General features: G+C 40.7%; 2 pseudogenes; one reads left to right on the top strand and one right to left on the bottom strand.

Annotated features, from left to right (window-relative positions):
- Positions 1-1043: 1043 nt before the first annotated feature.
- LOC127430519 (cilia- and flagella-associated protein 53-like) lies at positions 1044-3491 on the bottom strand (annotated as a pseudogene).
- Positions 3492-3809: 318 nt separating this feature from the next.
- LOC127430520 (serine/threonine-protein kinase Chk1-like) lies at positions 3810-14413 on the top strand (annotated as a pseudogene).
- The last annotated feature ends 5175 nt before the right edge of the window (positions 14414-19588 follow it).

Here is a 19588-nt window from a genome sequence, read left to right on the forward strand (position 1 = left end):
AATCATTGTGTCCTTATAAGGATTTATCCCAAAACCCTTTGACCCTTTCATGGTTTTGTGTGCTGTACATGTTCAATAGCAACCATGGACAGTTGTTCATTGTTTTTATTAGATGATTGCTGTTAAGACAAGAGTTATGTTAGCTGTTAGAGGCGGTATAGAGGAAGTGTGTTACTCTTTTTCCAATATGGAGCAAAACAGCAGATATTCCATGCATTGAAATTAGAATCAGAATCAGAATGAGCTTTATTGCCAAGAATGCTTACACATACAAGGAATTTGTCTTGATGACAGGAGCTTCCAGTACACAACAATACAAAAACAACAACAAGACATAGATAATAATACAAAATACAAATAATTATACACATACGTACATACACACATACGTAGTGCAAATCTAATAAAAATCTGTTATCTGTTATGTACAGTGCAAATGTTTTTTTTTTTTTTTTCAGAGGAATGAAATGGCAGAAGAGGTGGATGTGTTGGATAAATATAAAAAAGACTAAACTGTGTATTGCACATAGTTATTGCTCAATGGGGCAGTTTAGAATTAAAATTACTGACTTTCATGAAAAAAATTTTTTTTTAACCATCTAAATATCTACTTCAAAACAAGTTTGTCCAGTCTAACTTGCATATAATTTTTGATCTACAGTAATTCTAAGAAGGTCTAAATGAATAGACAATACTATAACCTTAACACAGGGACAGTGAATCTGATTACACAAATGTTTTTATAAAAAAACATATGCGCAAGACAATATGCCACAGAGTTGCATAGCTTAAGAATTGATATGCATGCTACTGCTAATGTTACAGTAATCCTCAAAGACAATTGAGATGAGCTACTCAGTATACCTCCATAATTATTCAGAGATAAATATGAAGCCTTTTTTTGAGTACATAAGTAATAATATTAATGCACAAATAACTGAAATAATGGTATTTATGTCACTTTTTAATCATTTTGTATAAAAAGTTGTAACGTTAGGAAATGTACTACTGTAATGCTGTAAACAGATCAGACAATGGTAGATTTATGCCATATTTAACTGTTCACCAAAGCTGGAGTAGGGACGTTCTCGTCTCCTGAAGGGGTGAACTGCTGTGGTGCTAGATATGGGCCTTGATAAGATGTCCTGTATTTTCTTACTGTACTGTTCTTGGTACGTTAGACTCTTTTGGAACTCTTGCTCTTTCTTGGCTTTTTCCACTTCTCGAAGGTGCTGGCGTGCAGCATCTGAGCCAACAGATCTGCCTGATACTCCCGAGAGGCCTCCCTTAAACTAAAAATCCATGAAACAAGACATTATTATTTTTGATGGATTCGGGACATGTATGGTTGAGTTTAATAGTTTTCATGGATCGGAACCTACCGAGTCTTTTCTTCTTCATCCAGCAATTTGTTCTCTTGAATGATTCGGTCGAGGTCTTCTTTCTGTTTGACAAGCTCAGCCTGTTTCTGCATTCACTTAAAAAAAAAAAAAAAAAAAAAAAAAAACATCCTCACATTAGTCTCAAACATCTTCTGAATTTGATGTTGTAATTAAAGGTACAAGTTGATAGATGGATGGACATATAGATAGACAGCCAGATAAAGCATTCTTCTTACACTTCTCCTGGATCTGTAATCGGCGAGTGTCCATGACATCCTTCATAAGCCGGTCTCTGGCTGTCTTTTCCAGATGCCACTGTTCCTCCCGGCGGGCTCAGGCCTGCTGGAGCTCTGACTCAATCAGTTGCTCTGTCTCAACCTCCTGCCGTTTCTGCTCATGCAGCTGCTCTGCCAGATACTGCCGGTACCTGTGCTGCTCCTCTTGATGCTCCAGCTCTTACATTTTCAGCAGTTTTTTTTTTTTTTCAGCTTTTCTACTGCTCTTTATCCATAAAATTTTCACTTTTGCTATTTTTAATACTTTAAAGGTGAAATGTTCAATGTTAAAATACTCTCTCCTATCTCAGCTTAATATGCAGAGACATCTACAGTGTAAGTAAGCCATTTGTACAGTAGGTTGATTGTTAAACACTGTGGCTCTTTGGCTCTTTCAAAACATTGCTCTGTTTGTTTGATCATTCCGACCAGCCTGAGACTATAAAATTGGCTCAACCAATGGTCTGACTCTGGGGCGGGAATGTCTGTTTGTTCGACTAATGCCAGACGGGGGAGTAAAAACCTGTCTGAAAACAGTTATTATTTTGGCAATTCCGTTTGGTGATGCTAGTGACTCAGAAATTGAACATTTCATTTTAAAATTCTCTGCTGGCCACTGTCTGTTCTGAAGTCTTACAGTACCTCCTTGAGAACCTCCTCATGCTTTTCAACTTTCTCTTCAGTCAATAGCTGCTCCAGGATGCTCATATCCAGTGCCATTTCTTCCTGCTGATCTCGCGCCAGGCACTTCATCTTATGCCAAAGCGAAAGGTCCAGCAGCTTGTGTCGTTTGTCCTGGTCCTGGAGCTTCTGTCGCTGTTCTCTATCAGCGTCCAGATGAAGCATCTCCCACTGGTCTTGCTGAAGAACACCACATTCACAAGAATCAATACTACACCTTCAAAGCTTTTTTTGTAAAACAGATAACACATGTAAGCATAGAGACTTTAAAATTTCCCTTGTAAAATTCTGTCACTGTCATTCTGGGGGAGCTGTATTTCATTCTTGTGTTGACAGTTAACAAGGCAAGAATGTCAAGTCTGTAATGAGAATGATTTTCATTAGTTTTCACACTATTCGTTTTCAGTATATTTAGTTTTTATTTGAAATTTGTCCCAAATTTGATATATTTTATTTATGTTTAATGCTCTCAAATATTTTAGGGCTGCGTATTATCATTATCTAGTGGCATTCATACTGTATGTTTAAAGGAATATTCTGGATTCAGTACAAGTTTAGCTCAGTCGACATCATTTGTGACATAATACTGATTAACACAAAAGTTAATTTTGGCTTGCCCCTCCTTTTCTTAAAAAAAAAAAAAAAAGCAAAAATCTATGTTTCAGTGAGGCACTTACAATAGAAGTGAATGTGACCAATTTTTGAACGTTAAAATACTCACTCTTTCAAAATTATAGCCACAAGACATAAACAATATGTGTGTAAACATGATTTTAGTGTGATAAAATCACTTACTAACCTTTTTGTGTACTGTAAAGTTATAACCAATTTTAAAACTTCGTTGCCATGACGATGTAATGTAAACAAACTGTAAAAATTACAATTTAAACAACTTTACAGCTCAAATAATACATGAGTTTCATCAGAAGAATTAATGTAAGTGATTTTATTAAATTATAAGCTTCAAATTTCTGCCTTTATACCCTCCAAAAATTGGTCACATTCACTTCCATTGTATGCCACTAGTGCCTTTTGTGTAGTAGCTGCTCCAATTTGAAGAGTTGGTAGATTAGCAACAATTCTCTGCCTCTTGCTCTCTCTTCTTTCTCACAATCTTGGCTTTCTCGCGCAACTTAGCCTGCCTCTCCAACATAGTTCTTGCTCCTCTGACTCCAGCAGTTCATAAACTCTATCAAAATGAGTGCCAGACAAAAAGTTTTGTAAATCATTACATTCGGGCGAAAGATAGAATTCTTAATAACATACGAGGTTACATTCAAACCTTTCCCTTCTTTCATCAAAGCTCTTCTGGTACTGCTACATTGCTTCCTGCAGCCATCTACCAATAGTGGCTGACACCATCCAGCTCTTTGTGTTCCTTTCCCTGCGTTTTCTCACATCACAGGTACCTTGATCCTTAGTGAATTCCGTCACCTCATTCCTTGCTGCCACCTGTTTGCTCCTCTCCAGAATGAGGAAGACTGTGGGTTTGGATGAAGGATGTTTTGCACTCTAAAATGTATACAAATTCGTTGAATATTAAAGCAAAACAACATTAAAATAATATGTATATATACATATTGTAATAAGAAACTCTCTTAACATTATTTAATGAATTTAAATAAAGTTATAGCAAATGATAGCAAATCAAAAAATCTTTTTTCTATACATTTTGACTCACTGTCTCGGATGAAATAGTTATATATTTATTTGAAATATCTTTTTTTATTTTCTATGTTGTATCTAATTGTATCAATCATGCTTATTGTAAAGCGACCTTGAGCTTGGGAAAGGCACTATATAAATAAAACTTCTTCAAAATATTATTCATCTTCCATTCTGACAGAGCCAGACATTGGGATGCCAGAAAAGGAGGCACATAGGTTTTTTCAGCAGTTAATAACTGGTGTGGGAAGTGGGATTTTTTCACAGATTTTTGTTAAACTTTTCTCTGACTCTGATGTATTTTATGCAGTTTTTACTCCATAGCCTTCCTTATTCTAAAACCAGATCTCTCTCATTTGCAGGAATATCTTCACAGCATTGGGATTACACATTGTGACATAAAGCCTGAGAAAATTCTTCTTGATGATAAAGGTAAATCTGGATGATCATGTGTAAATTGTGCAAAAATACACCATATGGTATGGTAACAGCTATGGCACAAAACACATTTTCTTACAGATGCTGTGTGAAGCACTGCATAGCAACCTTTAGACATGAATATACTCTCAAAATAACACAGTCTCTCATCTCTCTAATGTATATTCTCTTCTGGCATATTTCCGACAAATAATCTGAAGATCTCTGATTTTGGACTGGCTACCATGTTCCGCCATCATGGCAGTTAGTGGCCGTTAACCCATCTGTGTGTCACTCTGCCTTATGTTGATCCAGAGCTGATGTCACACTCAACCTGCAGACACTTGGGCTTGTGGCATTGTGCTCTCTGCAATGTTAGCTGGAGGTAGTCAATATCAGGGAGAAAAAAAGAAATGTTTTTCATTTCAGTTCGTTCTGAGCAAAAACTGTATTTTTATAACATTATTTTTAAAATGACAGTACTCTGTGCTAAGGGGTGGGTGAAATACCAATTGCAGTATTGCCAGATCTTGCAAGAGAAACAAGCAACCTGGTCTGGAATAACAAGCCCAAAATAAGCCACTTGCCTCACCAAAATAAGCGAAAAGCCTGTGTGGTGGATTTATCAGCATAAAAATCATAACATCAGTTAATTAACAGTTAAGTATAATTTTAATTACAGATCTGCTTCTCAGTCAAAGCATCAAATCTTTATTAAAGCATCATATCTAACAATAATTCAGTGAAAACTTGGAAACATCTGAGAAATGCACTTTTTATCTTTTAATAATGTTTTCATTGTTTGGATTAGCTGCATGTATTTGTAGTAATAATACATAGTTGTTAAAAAGGCTTTCATTCATAGAATGCGACATTCACAATGGGCAATTAGGCAAAGAAATGTGTGATGCCGCAGTTTCCTTCAGGATCAAAGCATATGTTTCATTTGTTCAGGCAAAATGAAGTGGTATAGCTCAAAAAATTTACTTTGATAAACCCTTTGGCCTTTAGTTTCATGAAAAAATTATCGGAACAAAATTAACCGGTTATAACCGGTTAATATTGGATTCTCCAGCCAAGTATTTGGATTGGCTGGAGAAGAATATCTACCTAACACCCTGGAAGAAAATCGATGCTGTGCCCCTCAGTAAGCATCACTAGTCTTGCAAATTACAGTTATACAAATCAGTATATTTCAATTCATGTTACTGTAATAACAGCTATTTACTTGGCACCTTAAAAATGGTGGTTGCTAAAGCAAGCATCACTATAACTATTGCTCATACTTTGGGTTAGGGATTTTAACAAATTCTAACCCTGAATATTATACTTAAGCGCGTAACTATTCCCACACCATTTGTGATATAGTCATGAATAATACCTCAAGTCTTGTGGCTTTTTGAGCAGATGTGCACTATAACTTTTTAAGTGATCAGAGTAGCAAATAATAAAATGGATAAAAAATCCTGCAGACTTGCATTGAAGAAAACCCAAACCATATCCAGAGACCAGGAATCACAGAGACTTGTTCAGAGGTTGTTGTCTTTGACTTAAACTAGTAAGAAACCATCCAGAACACCCTAGCAACTGCACAGCAATGCACTAAAAATTCAGAACAACTTAGCACTCATAGCAATGCCTTGGCAACCACCCACAACACCATAGCATCTTGGAGGTGCAGTTTACATGAGCAATCACCACTAACATTTAATGTGAAAATCTTTAGTTAATGTGTGATGCTGAAGTTTCTGTTTTATTTGCTTTGTAAGGTCTACTATCTAAGATGTTACTACATAATCCAGAGGACAGGATCACCATCCCTGAAATTAAAAACACTGTTGGTTTAGCAGAAGTTTTAAATCAGGTACTACTTTCAAGCAATAGCTCTGATACATAACTCTTTTTTTGTGATACGTGAGTTAATTATTGTTGTTGAACCCACCATAACCAGCTCTGAATTTTGACCACAGGAGTAAAACGACAGAGTGGCGCACTATTAGCCAAGATGCACCGGGCTGACTCTGGACTCTCACAGCTTGTGTGAAAAAAACAGGTCAGTAAGTGAAATTAACCCATATGACATCTGAGTCATAATTTTGTTTCAAGAGAAACTATTCAGTAGAGTCTGCCATATTACGTTCTAAGGGGCATTTCCCTCACTACCTGTTTATTTCCTTAATGATGACAGACCACAGATCTCCAGCTCTCAGCCTGAACCGCAGGCACTGTGGGAGGAGAAGGAGGTTTCAGTACGCTCTGATGTCAATGTCAGCTTTTCTCAGCCTGCCTGTGCAAATCACATGCTACTAGGCAGCCAACTATTTGGCACGCCAGGTGCCAGCCAGGTAAATTCTATTTCGTACCAGTTTTTGTGCCATAACACTAATAATGATGGTAAATTTGGTTGTTTTTAGTTCATTCTTCAGATGGATTATTGTACTGATGTGTTATGTCTCTTTATTTGTTCCTGCAGAACCCATGGCAGCGGTTGGTGAGGAGGATGACCAGGTTCTTTACTACTGTGAAGGCAGAACCATCTTTCATTGCTCTCTGTGATGCCTGTATAGCTATGGGTTACACATGGAAACAGAGTTACACCAATCAGGTAACCCCAGATAACACAGTTGTTACATTAAAGCATTATAACCAAAAAATAAATATGCAAATGTATACATTATGTAAGACTCCTGACAATTCCCTGGCTGGCCACTAGGGGGAGCAATGAACTTATGAACTCTCTCCACTCTGTTTGATTAATTATCTAGTTTATCTGTGCCTAGTTCTGTCATTTGTATTTAAACCCAGTTTTTTCAGTTTTTATTTGCTCAGTCTTCTCTTGAAGTAAGTCAGCCTCAGTTCTTTCCCCGTGATATATGTTTGTATGTTCTTATACTTTTTGAGATTTTTTGACTTCTGGAACTTTGGAATTTTTCCCTTATTTTGATGCCTCTCCATGTGGATTATTTACCTTTTGTTGAAGTTTTGGAATCGCCTTTTCCCCTGAGACTGAATTGTGCCTTTGTATCTCCTGTTGGATTAGGGGATAAGACTCACGCTAGAGACCTGGTTTCAAGCCCTGACTAGGGCACCCATTATAACAGCAAGACTGAGCCAAAGCATGAACCCAGCAGACCTGGATATGCTTGCAACAGCCACCACAGGACAAAGCCCATCTGAGTTTCAACACCTCATGGCAGCAGTGACCAGTCAACAATCCACCACGGACAGGCATGAACAAATCTTGGCTAGACAAGAAGCTGCGGTTGGGAGACATAAGCAACTGCTTGTCCAGATTCTTCATAATCTGCTGGTACTGTCTCAACCTCTGCTGATCACTCCTGCCTCACCTCCACATTTGGCTGGCCCTGAGCCTCATCTTCCAGCTCCTCAATGCTATGATGGCAAGGCTGGAGAGTGCCAGGGATTTTTTACTCAGTACTCCTTGAACTTTGAGCTGCAGCCTACCACTTTCCCCTCAGACAGATCTAAGATTGCTTACCTCATCACCCTGTTGACTGGGAAGGCCTTATCCTGGGCCGCAGCAGCAAACACTCCCATGTTCTAGCTACCAGCTTTTCACTGAGGAAATGCAAAAGGTGTTCGATCACCCAGTCTGTGGAGATGAAGCGGCTAAGCAACTCTAATGACTCCACCAAGGGAACCTCAGTGTCGCTGAGTATGCCATTACCTTCCATAATTTAGCTGCAGAGAGCAAGTGGAACATGGAATCTCTGACAGCAGCCTTTCAGCACGGCCTCTCTGACACTATCAAGGATGAACTAGTCTCCAGAGAGGCCATGGCAGAGCTAGAGACACTAATTGATCTGTCTATACAGATAGATAACCAATTTATGGAGAGAAGGAGAGAACTTCACTCCACCCCTTACCCATCATCTGAAGTTCGGGTTCCACTGAGTTCAGCACCCACTGATCTTTCCTCAAGTTTCTCTTCTGCTCTGGAGGAATCCATGCAGATGGGGCGTACCCATCTCTCTCGGTCAGAACATGACCGAAGAATGAGGGAGAGGTGCTGTCTCTATTGTGGAGAACCTGGACACTTCAGATCTTCCTGCCCAGTGCTGATGGGAAAAAGACAAGGCCCATCCAGGGAAGGGAGGACTGTGACAGGTCAAGCAACAACTCCCGAGTCTGGGGCAACTGGAGTCCTCCTCAACATATCACTTTCTTGGGGAATGGGTGAACAACATTTGAAGGCCTTCGTGGAATCCGGAGCCGCTGGAAAATTAATGGACGCTAACCTAGCCTCCCGACTCAGGATCCCTTTCGCCACCATTGACCCTCCTGTGAATGTCACTGCTCTTGATGGATGTCCCCTTGGTTCAGGTAAGATCCATCATTTCACTGCTCCACTACGTCTGTATGTGGGGGAACACCAGGAGATGCTTCAGTTTCATGTTATTCCCTCTCCAGAATTCCCTGTGGTCCTTGGTTGAACCATCATAATCCACATATCAACTGGACCTTTGGTTCAATAACCTCATGTCATGCTGCTTGTCTTTTCACTACACCTTCTCCCTCTCTCGAGTCCCAAGTCTCCCCTGAATTATCCCGAGTCCCTCAAGAATACATGGATCTAAAAGAGGTATTCAGTAAGGCGTGAGCTGCTCTTCTTTCCCCTCATCGATCCTATGATTGTGGCATTGAATTGTTGCCTGGAACTTGCCCGCCTCACGGTCGGCTCTATTCTCTCTCAGCCCCTGAAAGAGTTGCTATGGAGAATTATATCAAGGATGCCCTGGCCTCTGGGTTCATACGCCCTTCATCACCTGCTGGAGCAGGCTTCTTTTTTGTCGAGAAGGATGGCGGGCTCCGTCCTTGCATAGACTATCGTGGACTAAATAAGGTTACTGTTAGGAATCGATATCCACTTCCCCTAATGACTTCTGCCTTTGAGTTGCTTCAGGGAGCGACCATTTTCACAAAGTTAGACCTGCGAAATGCTTACAACCTTGTCCGTATTCGTGAAGGTGATGAATGCAAAACCACATTTAACACCCCTTGTGATCATTATGAATACTTGGTTATGCCTTTTGGTTTAGTTAATGCCCCTGCTTTCATTAATGATGTCCTCAGAGATATGCTTAATCATTTTGTTTTTGTTTACCTAGATGATAGCCTCCACGAACATGTGCAACATGTCAGACAAGTCTTACATCGCCTCCTGAAGAACCACCTGTTTGTTAAGGTGGAGAAATGTGAGTTCCACCAGCCCACAGTCTCATTCCTTGGGTTCATAGTCTCGAATGGTCACATCCAGATGGACCCTTGCAAGACTTGGGCAGTTACTGACTGGCCATGTCCCAGCACAGTTAAGGAGCTGCAACGCTTTTTGGGGTTTGCAAATTTCTATAGACGTTTTATGAGGAATTTCAGCTCCATAACTGCACCTCAATGCCCTTATTAAAGGTCTCCCTAAGAAGCTTTCTTGGACTCCAGAGACAGACAAGGCTTTCAAGGAACTGAAGCGTTTTGTCACAGCTCCAATACTTACCCTGCCTGATCCGGAGCTCCCTTTTATCATTGAAGTTGATGCCTCTAAGTTGGGGGTGGGAGCTATACTTTCTCAATGATCAAGCACTGATGGGGAAACTACATCCGTGTGCTTTTCTCTCACGCCATCTCTCTCCCAGTGAACGTAATTACGACATTGGCAACAGAGAACTGCTTGCGGTCAAGGTGGCTTTAGATGAGTGGCGACACTGGCTAGAGGGGGCTAAACATCCATTCCTGGTCTGGACTGACCATAAGAACCTGTCTTACATACAGGAGGCTAAGCGACTCTCACCGCATCAGGCCAGGTGGGCACTTTTTTTTTAAATCGCTTCCACTTCACCTTGTCCTACCAGAATGCTTTGTCCAGGCAGTTTGATACCCCTGAGCAAGTTCAGAACCCTGAGCTGATCCTCTCAAGCACCCGGACTGTGGCACCTATCCGGTGGGGAACAGAGACTATTGTCAGGAGGGCTCGAAGAACAGAGGCAGACCCAGGTAATGGCCCACCAGGCTGTATATTTGTTCCCAAATCAGTTCGTTCAAGTACTACATTGGGGGCACTCCTCGAGACTGACAAGTCACCCTGGTAGTGGAGTTTCTGAAGAGACAATTTTGGTGGCCCACCATGGAGGAGGATGTCTGTTCATTTGTTGTAGCCTGCCCCACTTGCACTTGAAGCAAGTCACCTAGGATGCATCCTCAAGGGTTGTTGCTCCCACTTCCCATTCCATCCCGACCTTGGTCTCACATCTCAGTTGACTTTATCACAGGACTTCCCCCATCTGAAGGTAACACCGTAATTTTTGTTATTGTTGATAGATTTTCAAAGGCTTGCCATTTCATACCTTTAACCAAGCTGCCCTCCGCCCAAGAAACAGCTAAGCTCCTGTTGCAATATGTTGTCTGACTGCATGGTATCCCTCAGGACATTGTGTCAGACCATGGACCACAATTTACTTCTTGGATTTGGAAGGCTTTCTGCTGACTCCTGGGTGCATCTGTTAGTTAGACTGAGAGGATGAATCAAGAGCTGGAGACCACCTTGAGATGCCTTGTTTCGTGTGAGACTGTGAGACTCATGACAATTCCCTGGCTGGCCACTAGGGGGAGCAATGAACTTTTGAACTCTCTCCACTCTGTTTGACCTGTGCCTAGTTTTGTCATTTGAATTTAAACCCAGTCCTTTCAGTTGTTATTTGCTCAGTCTTCTCTTGAAGTAAGTCAGCCTCAGTTCTTTCCCCGTGATATATGTCTGTATGTTCTTATACTTTTTGAGATTTTTTGATTTCTGGAACTTTGGAATTTTTCCCTTATTTTGATGCCTCTCCATGTGGATTATTTACCTTTTGTTGAAGTTTTGGAATTGCCTTTTCCCCTGAGACTGAATGGTGCCTTTATATCTCCTGTTGGATTAGGGGATAAGACTGCAACCCTTTTCACACTAGAGACCCGGGTTTGAGCACCAACTTGGGCACCCATTATAACACATTACTGTTTATTTTTGGGATTTTCTATGTTTATAAATAAAGTTTATTGGAGTACAAAATAAATTTTTGTAATGTCTTTATTATGTCATTTTGTAAAATGTAACTTCAAATCAATCAAATCAAATCACTTTATTGTCACACAGCCATATACACAAGTGCAATGGTGTGTGAAATTCTTGGGTGCGGTTCCGATCAACATAGCAGTCGTGACAGTGATGAGACAGTACCAATTTACAATAACATCAGATTAACACAGCACAATTTAAACATTTGATATACAAATAATAACATACACTGTACAGTATACAATACGCACTATATAGATACACATTATTCAATAAAAATAAAAATAAAAATATATTAAAAAGTATATATAGTAGTATATATAGAATGTACAGTATTGTACTGTATTGACATTCAGGCTGTCGGTTGATAGTCAGTTGTTAAGAGAGAATATAATATAATAATAATATAATTTATGACAGTCCGGTGTGAAATATAAGAGTAAGGGTAATAAAGTGCAGTGCTGATGTATTTTGATCGTGGGAGATCAAGAGTTCAGAAGTCTGATTGCTTGGGGGAAGAAGCTGTCATGGAGTCGGCTGGTGCGGGTCCTGATGCTGCGATATCGCCTGCCTGATGGTAGCAGTGAGAACAGCCCATGGCTCGGGTGGCTGGAGTCTCTGATGATCCTCCGAGCTTTTTTCACACACCGCCTTGTATATATTTCCTGGAGGGAGAGAAGCTCACCTCCGATGATGTGTCTGGCAGTTCGTACCACCCTTTGCAGTGCTTTGCGGTTGTGGGCGGTGCTATTGCTGTACCAGGCGGAGATGCAGCCAGTCAGGATGCTCTCTACAGTGCAGGTGTAGAACCGTGTGAGGATGTGGCGGTTCATTCCAAACTTCCTCAGCCGTCTCAGGAAGAAGAGGCGCTGATGAACCTTCTTCACAACGACTTCAGTGTGGATGGACCATGTGAGTTCCTCAGTGATGTGGACACCCAGGAACTTGAAGCTGCTGACTCTCTCCACTGGTGCTCCATTAATGGTGATGGGACTGTGTTCTCTGTCTTTTCTTCTGAAGTCCACCACAAGCTCCTTTGTCTTACTGACATTGAGGGAGAGGTTGTGCTCCTGACACCAGTGTGTTATCAGCAAACTTAATGATGGCATTGGAGCTGTGTGTTGCCACACAGTCATGTGTGTACAAGGAATACAGTAGTGGGCTGAGAACACAGCCCTGTGGGGCTCCAGTGTTGAGGGTCAGTGATGAGGAGATGTTGCTGTCTATTCTAACCACCTGGCGTCTGCTTGACAGGAAGTCCAGGATCCAGCTGCACAGTGAACTGTTTAAGCCCAGAGCCCGGAGTTTCTCATCTAGCTTGGAGGGCACTATGGTGTTGAATGCTGAGCTGTAGTCTACAAACAGCATTCTCACATAAGTGTTCTTTTTTTCCAGGTGGGAGAGAGCAGTGTGTATTGTAGATGCAATGGCATCATCAGTGGAGTGGTTGTTGCGGTAAGCAAACTGCAACGGGTCAAGAGAGAGAGGCAGCACAGAGCAGATGTAATCTCTGATTAGTCTCTCAAAGCATTTGCTGATGATGGGGGTCAGAGCAACAGGACGCCAGTCATTTAAGCAAGTTATTTTTGATTGCTGCAAGTTATTTTTGTAGTTACAACTTCATTGTAGTTATATTCATTTGCTAATTTCAAATTTTTATCAAGTAATAAACATTTACTCTATGACTCGGTGCCTTAAAGGGCCATAGTCAGTTCTATAGACGTTGTGTATGTTTTGAAAGGTGTATGGATTAAGACAATTGGGTTTGAAGCCGGGATGGTGTACCATGCATGTTGGATGTACTGGAATCTTTTTTATTCGTCTTAGAATCTAGGAAGGAAAATGTGATATTGAATATCAAGAAAACATTGCTTTACAATAAAGGTTGTATTGACTGGTAACATCACTGCATACTTAAACAAATAAAAAAAATAAACCTGTAGTTACGTTTGTAAGGAAACATGCAAAAATAATCAAAACGATTATGCAACACAATATTACACATAACATATAAACATAACATTCGGTATGTGCTAGTGTTACTAGCACTTAGGTTGCAATATAATGTATTAATTTATTATACTACCTGTCCTACTTCATGGCAGCAGAGGTTTTCAGCTTCGTTTAGCATTCTGGTACAGTTCCCACATGTGCACCTCAATAAATTAGAAATATACACATCGGTTTGTTGTACACTTGTTACAGCTGATGTAGAGGAATTGCACACTTATAACATGTCATCAAACTACGTATAAACTTACCACTGAGAAATGTCCTGTTCTTGTCGCGATGATGGTTCGGGTTTATCTTCTGATGCATCATTGTCGGACTTGGGCTCAAATTGGTAAGGTAAAACAGACATTTTTTCAAACGGAGCTGAAACTCGGATATGGTAGTGGCCGTTTCCTTTCCGACACGTGCTGAAAGCGGTAGACCAATCACAACACACTGGGACATCTGACCAATCAGAGCAGAGTAGGCTCTCTGAAATTAAGAGTTTAGAATGAATCCTTTAGAACGGATCATTGAACGAGTCGTTTTTGACACTGGGAAAAAATAATTACAATTTAAATTATGAGCAAATTAAAGTGTTTTTTGACCTTGGATGCATGTAAATCTATTGTATGAGACCTTTAAAACAAAATTAGGCACATTTAAAAACCGTAATAGGTGCTCTTTAAAACAGGGAGCAAAATCTTTAAAAGAACATTGCATTAGTTGTGCTAATAAATTACCAACAATAATGAGGTAATTGAGTAAAGGGGTGAACATTGTTAGAGTGCGGATTTGTAATCCAGCCCCTTGGTAGAATGGAAATTTATTTTGGCCCTCACCCCTTTCAAAGTTGCCCATCCCTGTTCTAGGGGGACGGTTTGGAATTTAAGAGAATATTCCCGAAGCTGAAACAGAAAAAGTTTTGCCTTTGACATGATGCGTGTCTACAGTACATTTGAACTGATGCATATTCTACTTTTACACGCATTCACACACACACACACACACACACACACACACACACACACACACACACTCTTAAGTTTTTATTATTGTGGAACATGTCTTTTAGCTTTAGATGTATTATTTGTTGTTGTGTACAGTATGTTTGTCTATTGTTTTGTTTGATCTGTGAATGGAGTGAGGAGAAAAATTTCGTTAATCTGTTCATCAGTGTTCCATTGATGCAAAGATAGAGACTGAGACATTACTATGAAGGTAAATCAGTAGCAAAACTCAAGATATTGCATATTTGGATTTGAGAACTTGTACAATAAATATATGTAATCATAAGTTGAAATTTACACTCACAGCACTGATGTGAAAACTTGTAAAATAAAAATTGAAGTTGAATGTTGCAATCTGCATTCACAGACAATAATTCAAAGCTTGTGTTCTGAATTCACAATTGCAGACAAGTAGTCACAGATGTGTAAAATGACATTCACATAAATACAACTACAGACATAAAACTTGTATTACACATTAACTTTTGTACATTTTCGCAGTACAACCACAAATTGGCACTTACAACCTCTCAAATCTGGCACTGCAACTTTAAATCTTCATGCCTTGACTTTTGCAACAACTTTTGCGAGAAACCTGTAGCAAAACTCACTTGTGCACTTGTAAATATGCATGTGCATGTGAATAATTTAACTTGCCTTTTCAACAGATTCGTACAATGTGAATTGCCGAGGAGTAAAGAAAAGACATTTTGCACATTATAAAAAAATGTTGGTAACAGTATTAACCTTCTTTGTTTCATGGTGTCTGTTCTAATGTATTTTACACAGTTTAAGAGCGATTTTAACAGTTTCACAGGGTAACATCTGGTTTCCCATGTTAACATGGGACATTGGTTTGAACAGGAACTGGCGATTACACTTGTCAAAGCAGTAAATCGCAAGTGGAATTATTTTATTTGCAACATTAAAGCATCATAGGCTGATATGTGTCAATAAAATACTTTCAATTGCTTTTATTTCTTCATAATGAATAATGACTTGATTATCCTCAAAATCAACAAAGTGACATATCAAAATAGAGCTGGGATGCTGGTCCAATGGTTACGCTTACTAACAGTACATTCACTGACTTGGGTTCAAATCTAGGTTAGACAGGATGCATTTGTAGCTTTGCTGCAGATTTTGATGTATTTTTAACAGATATAATAAAAAACAATTTTGTAAAACACACAAGCACAATTTATAAAATAGTTTTAAATAAATAAATCAAAATTGACAGTATCTGACAGTAATTACAGTGTAATCTATAGAATGCTCTGAGAATGTTTGAATTTCTGAGAAAAAAAAAATATGAACTATATTTTCCATACATAGTTCAGAAGCTTTTTAAAATGGTCAAACCAATTTAATATTGAAAATCTTAAGATTTTGCCAAACAAACAGAATTTTTTTTGAAGAAATGTAAGATGGCGCCGAGTATGGCTGCTGCGTTGCGAGCTCCGACACAACATAGTAATGTTTTGTTTGTTTTGTTCACAAATCTTATGTTTTTTGTATTGGATGTTGTCTGCCTTATTGTCTACGACAGACAAACACTTTTGGACATTGGTTCAGCAATTTCACACTGTAAACCGGACTTCAAATTCCTCAATGCCTACCCGCTGTTTACAAACACGCAAGCAGAGCCCTTTGTCTGGGCAGCACTGCCGCAGAAACGCAGGAGGAAAAGGGGAAACAGAGCTGGCGTTCTCATCAGAGTAAGACGCCGCGCAAATCGACCCCCACTACCCACTATTCTACTGGCAAATGTTCAGTCTCTGGATAACAAGCTCTGCGAGCTGAAAGCACGGATCTCTTTCCAACGAGAGACGAGGGACTGCTGCATTATCTGCCTTACGGAAACTTGGATGTCTGCGGAGATTCCAGACTCAGCCATTGAACCCGCGGGGTTCTCCGTGCACCGAGCGGATAGAGCGAAAGACCTCTCAGGTAAAAGCAGAGGTGGTGGTGTATGTTTTATGATCAACAAATCCTGGTGTGATCAGAGAAACGTACATTCTATCAAGTCTTTCTGCTCTCCTGATCTGGAATTTCTCATGCTTCTGTGTCGACCATGCTGGTTACCGAGGGAATTCACAGCGGTCATTATCACAGTTGTGTACATCCCCCCACAAGCCGACACAGACCGGGCACTCAAGGAACTGTATGGGAGTATAAGTGAGCAGGAAACGACGCACCCTGTGGCCGCGTTCATTGTGACCGGGGACTTTAATAAAGCCAGTTTAAAATCAGTCGCACCACAATACCACCAGCACATTAGTTTCAACACACGAGGGGACCGGGTTTTGGACCACTGCTACTCTCCCTTCCGGGATGGCTATAAATCCCTCCCCCACCCACCATTTGGCAAATCGGACCACTCTTCCATTCTGCTTCTGCCCGCTTACAGGCAGAAACTGAAACAGGAAGCACCCACCCTCAGAACGATCCAGTGCTGGTCGGACCAATCAGATTCTACGCTACAAGACTGTTTTGATCACATGGACTGGGAGATGTTCCGGTCCGCCTTTGATGATGACATCGAGCTTTACGCTGATAGCGTAATGTGTTTAATCAGAAAGTGCGTAGAGGACGTGGTTCCGACCAGAACAATACGGATCTATCCGAATCAGAAACCATGGATAAATAGCGATGTTCGCGCGGCACTTAATGTGCGGACCTCCGCTTTTAATTCCGGGAATGCGGAGGAGCATAAAAAAGCCAGTTATGTATCAGAACCGTAAAACATCAGTACAGGAGCAAGACTGAAGGACAGTTTAACACCACCAACTCTAGAAGCATGTGGCAGGGAATTAACATCATCACGTACTTTAAAGAGAATAAAAACTCCACCATAAACACCGCTGCCTCTCTCCCAGATAAGCTAAATACATTTTATGCTCGTTTTGAGGAAAATAACACCGCCCTTGCGGAAAGAGCTCTCGCGGCCGAAGCTACATAGGTTAGTTCACTCTCCGTCTCTGTAGCGGATGTAACCTGATCCTTCCGATGGGTGAATATCCGCAAAGCCGCGGGCCCAGACGGCATTCTGGGCCGTGTCATCAGAGCGTGCGCGAACCAGCTGGCTGGTGTTTTTACGGACATTTTCAACCTTTCCCTCTCTTTGTCTGTAGTCCCCACATGCTTTAAAACATCCACCATTGTGCCTGTTCCAAAGCAATCAAAAATAATTTGCTTAAATGACTGGCATCCTGTTGCTCTGACCCCCATCATCAGCAAATGCTTTGAGAGACTAATCAGAGATTACATCTGCTCTGTGCTGCCTCTATCTCTTGACCCGTTGCAGTTTGCTTACCGCAACAACCGCTCCACTGATGATGCCATTGCATCTACAATACACACTGCTCTCTCCCACCTGGAAAAAAAGAACACTTATGTGAGAATACTGTTTGTAGACTACAGCTCAGCATTCAACACCATAGTGCCCTCCAAGCTAGATGAGAAACTCCGGGCTCTGGGCTTAAACAGCTCGCTGTGCAGCTGGATCCTGGACTTCCTGTCAAGCAGACGCCAGGTGGTTAGAATAGGCAGCAACATCTTCTCATCACTGACCCTCAACACTGGAGCCCCACAGGGCTGTGTTCTCAGCCCACTACTGTATTCCTTGTACACACATGACTGTGTGGCAACACACAGCTCCAATGCCATCATTAAGTTTGCTGATGACACGACGGTGGTAAGTCTGATCACTGACAATGATGAAACAGCCTACAGAGAGGAGGTGCACACTCTGACACACTGGTGTCAGGAGCACAACCTCTCCCTCAACGTCAGTAAAACAAAGGAGCTTGTGGTGGACTTCAGAAGAAAGGACAGAGAACACAGTCCCATCACCATCAATGGAGCACCAGTGGAGAGAGTCAGCAGCTTCAAGTTCCTGGGTGTCCACATCACTGAGGAACTCACATGGTCCATCCACACTGAAGTTGTTGTGAAGAAGGCTCATCAGCGCCTCTTCTTCCTGAGACGGCTGAGGAAGTTTGGAATGAACCGCCACATCCTCACACGGTTCTACACCTGCACTGTAGAGAGCATCCTGACTGGCTGCATCTCCGTCTGGTACGGCAATAGCACCGCCCACAACCGCAAAGCACTGCAAAGGGTGGTGTGAACTGCCAGACACATCATCGGAGGTGAGCTTCCCTCCCTCCAGGAAATATATACAAGGCAGTGTGTGAAAAAAGCTTGGAGGATCATCAGAGACTCCAGCCATCCGAGCCATGGGCTGCTCTCACTGCTACCATCAGGCAGGCGTTATCGCAGCATCAGGACCCGCACCAGCCGACTCCATGATAGCTTCTTCCCCCAAGCAATCAGACTTCTGAACTCTTGATCTCCCACGATCAAAATACATCAGCGCTGCACTTTATTACCCTTACTCTTATATCTCACACCGGACTGTCATAAATTATATTATTATTATATTATATTCTCTCTTAACAACTGACTATCAACCGACAGCCTGAATGTCAATACAGTACAATACTGTACATTCTATATTTACTACTATATATACTTTTTAATATATTTTTATTTTTTATTTTTATTGAATAATGTGTATCTATATAGTGCGTATTGTATACTGTACAGTGTATGTTAATCTTTGTATATTGTTGAGTGTAATTATGTGTATATCAGATGTTTAAATTGTGTTGTGTTAATTTGATGTTATTGTAAATTGGTATATGTCTCATCACTGTCACGACTGCTATGTTGATCGGAACCGCACCCAAGAATTTCACACACCATTGCACTTGTGTATATGGCTGTGTGACAATAAAGTGATTTGATTTGATTTGATTTGAAATGTCTCCTGCTTTCTCAGTTTATTCTCATTTATTCTCACCCATTGGTCAATTTGGCATTTGTACTTGCTCTCCATAAAAAATAAAAAAAAAGAAGAAAAAAGTGCTGTTCTGAAAGATCATCTTTTGGCAGTGTCAGGGGTAGTTGTAAACATATGACATTGTCATGCACATAACCTTTGAAAAGGATGCTGTTATAACAATGTAATACAGATATACACAGGTGATTTGAACCCAAGCCAATATGCATGATTAGCAGACACACTGCCACTTG

Source organism: Myxocyprinus asiaticus, chromosome 40 (assembly GCF_019703515.2).
Source record: "Myxocyprinus asiaticus isolate MX2 ecotype Aquarium Trade chromosome 40, UBuf_Myxa_2, whole genome shotgun sequence".
Lineage (NCBI taxonomy): Eukaryota > Metazoa > Chordata > Actinopteri > Cypriniformes > Catostomidae > Myxocyprinus > Myxocyprinus asiaticus.